We start from the raw sequence: 3,476 nt of genomic DNA, 5'->3' as shown, positions 1-3,476 counted from the left end.
GCCTGCCTGAAAGGACTTTATTCCTCTGGTCAAACAGACACAAAGCATCCACAGATGAGGGAACCATTGGCAAGAAGGCAGATATCTCATCACCGTCCCCCCTCTACATTGCAGGTAACAGTTAGCTGAGAAGGGGCACAGCAGCCATTGATGACTCAAAGGTGAATGTGGGTAAGAGGAAAGTTGGGCTTCATGTGTTCACAGTTCCTATATTTAGAACAGCCAACAGTAGTGATACACTGAAATTTTCATCTCCGCCATTGATGCATTGATGCAGTTTTATTTCCAAAATATTTGACAAGCAATTTCAGCTACCTTGGTTAGTTCAGCCTCTGCTGTGTGGTTTGGAGGTCATGTGCAACAAGCATTTACTGTGTTTAGACTTGAGCCCAAAATGAAAAGAACATATTTAACATTCTGACACAGATATCCCTCTCGCATGGGAGCTTCAGCCACCTCCTCTTGAGCAACAGAGCTTAGCACTAAAGCATAGAGGCAGAAAACATGGCCTGAGCTGTGAAAACTGGAAGCACTGAGGTTCACATTCTCCTAACGAATGTCTTGTTTTTTTCAGTTTGAGTTAGAAGCTGCTCACAGCACTGCAAGTTACTGCATGACTGTGATGAAGGAAAAGGCCACACAGGTGCAATATGGATGCGGTCCAGTGGTGGGGCTGGCTGCTGTTTCTCAAGTTTTGGAAGGTCAGCCTCTGTCATCCTTTAGCACTGGAGCCACACAGCATGGTAATATGGTGGTAAGAGCATCATTGGTGTATCGCAACTAGTTGCTCTGCGCAGCAGAGCTTCTGACTGGGCTGTTTTACATCTGTCTCCAGCACATCCTCGGAGCTGGTTCTAAGCATCCTTTAGCCTCAGACTGTTTCCTCCGCCTCAGCTCAGACTTCTGTGTTTTGGGAGACTGATTTTCTCGTGGTAGCAGAGTATAGTGAATGACTGCAAGGTGCCCTGCTTCCTTTGTGCCTTATCCTTCCCACTTCCTCCCCAGTTAGTGATGTACCAAGGGCTGTTTTTAGCTACCGGTGCTCCAAAGCGCACTGCAGAGCAGTTGCTCGGCGGCTGGCTCACCTCCGGGCACCAGACGGCAAACGCCTCCTCGAGTCCCGGGGAACGCAGCGCAGTCCGTGTAAGGGCGTTTGCACGTGCACACACTGCCCGCACCCTCACCTCCATCTCGTGGGCATAGCGAGCAACAGCAACGACTTGGGAACTCCTCCTATTAATGAGAGTCCGACCTTTTGGATCGCCTGGGCCGCACGGAATGAAGGGGAACTGTTTCAGGCTACATTTACGTTGGTTGCTCCCAAATTAATGGCTCCTAATTATACCCATGGAAACTACAACAGATACAAAGAGCACAATAACACTATTTGATTGAGCAAATTCTCAGCCACAAAACACTAGTTTTCAAAATAGTCACCACATTAGCTATGTATTTTTGCAAGCAATGAACAGGAGTCTGCCCTGCATACCATGCTTGTCAAAACCTGCACCAGCGGAGGTGCCCCGCTGTCATCACCACTGAAACACACCACCCACTGCCTCACTGTGCTCACATCCACGGTTTGATCTCCACAAATGTTCAGCAAGCATCAATGAATGCCAGTGGGTGCCATTTTTTCTGCATGAAGTAACTCAGTGACACAGCTTTGCTTCATCCACACTCCCATGCCAGACGCCGTTCTGTCAGACTGCCCCTCTGCTGCCATCTGTCGCACGGCAACGAAACACAAGGAAATACTGGCAGGAAGGTTCCACCTCTACTGCCATACCATCAACATCCGCCTCTGGTGTTGTTGGCCAACATAATAAAATAAGAGTCATTACTTCTGGAGAGCCCATCATAAAATATATATAATATAATGAATGTAAGTAACAAAACTTCTTTCATTTTTTAATGTTCTTTATTAGAACATATCAGAAAAGAGAGCAGCAGAAGCATTAAACTAGTGGGATATATGACCTTGTTTTTGTGAAACCAGCACATTGGACTGATTTGATGGCAGTGGTTGCAACTCTCAGTGAGCTCTCCATGTGTTTAATAGGGATTTTTGATGAAATTTTACTCCTCCTGTGCTTCATCCTTCAAAATAATTGTTCATAAATGTACATACGACCAAACAGCGATGACATGAAAAAGGTGTGACTGTGAAGAGAAGGGTAAATAGAAGTTTGGTGGTGGGACATGATCAGATTTTTAGTTGCAACTCTATACATTCCATTTGAAAATTCACTGGTATTGTATCATGTTGACTGAAAATGGAATTGCAAATAAACTAAAAATTTGATGATTTTTTTAGCAATCCTGAAACGCATTCTCAAATCCCTGTATCGAAACAGAAGCACAGCTGTTCAGAGGACTGTGCTCGCCCAGTGTAACACACTGCATAACCCCATTGGCCACCACTCGAGCTGGCACCGCACTGTGCCCCATGTCCTGGTCCCAGCCCAGATGGGGCCACAGCGCACCGATGTCCTGTTGGTGCTGAGGGGCTGGGCCTCTCGGCGGGAAGAGCTGCCACCATCATGGTGTGGGGCAGGGAATGGCTGAGGGGAGAGCTGTGCCGGGCCGTGTGCGGGCTGTGGGCTGTGGGTGGGACATGCCTGCTCTAACTGAATGAAAGGATGGTTCGTTCCAAAAGCCCACTTCATTTTACTTTCAGAAATGGCCTTTGTTGCTTTTCAGTATTACTGGATTTATACATTTCCAAATACACGTTTCGCTTGGATCTCCATCTGACATGTTTTCTGTCCAGATCACTAGAGAATTCTGTATGCAACATTGTAGATCTTCAAGGAACAGGAACGAGCTCTTACAATGGGAACCTCAGAACTGTGACCCACGGAGCCCTGAGCATCACTGGATTATATCACATGCAGCCTCTGGATACCATAGCCACAGAAACTCCCAAATGCTAAGAAGGGCAGTGTTGGACTGCTGCCTGTATGCCTACTACAAAAAGCAGCTGTCAACGGCAGCCCACAGAGGCTGTTCCACTGGAATAGGCTCCCCAGGGAGGTGGTTGAGTCCCCATCCCTGGATGTGCTTAAAAACCGTTTGGATGTGGTGCTCAGGGACATGATTTAGCGGAGGGTTGTTAGAGTTAGGGTAGTATGGTTAGGTTGTGGTTGGACTTGATGATCTTGAAGGTCTTTTCCAACCCATAGCGATTCTATGACCACCTAAAGGCTGTTCCTTCATATCCACACACGGCCAGCCTGGTCAGCAGCCTCAGCTTTTTCACTCTGTTAGTCTATGATTTGTTTGCATCATTGGGGACAACAGGAATACATATATCTCTACATATCTACTGTATGTATTGTATCCGTTGTAGTTTCCATGAATTGTTTCGGAGGCATTACTTTGGGAGCAACCGAAGACAACTCTCCTTCACTCAGGGCGACCCAGGCAAGCCTAAAGCTCGGACACCGACGGGTTAAACTCTGGGCAGCGTCGAG

Source organism: Meleagris gallopavo, chromosome 1 (assembly GCF_000146605.3).
Source record: "Meleagris gallopavo isolate NT-WF06-2002-E0010 breed Aviagen turkey brand Nicholas breeding stock chromosome 1, Turkey_5.1, whole genome shotgun sequence".
Taxonomy (NCBI): domain Eukaryota; kingdom Metazoa; phylum Chordata; class Aves; order Galliformes; family Phasianidae; genus Meleagris; species Meleagris gallopavo.
The sequence above is the reverse complement of the archived record's forward strand: the minus strand, read 5'-3'. Positions refer to the sequence as shown.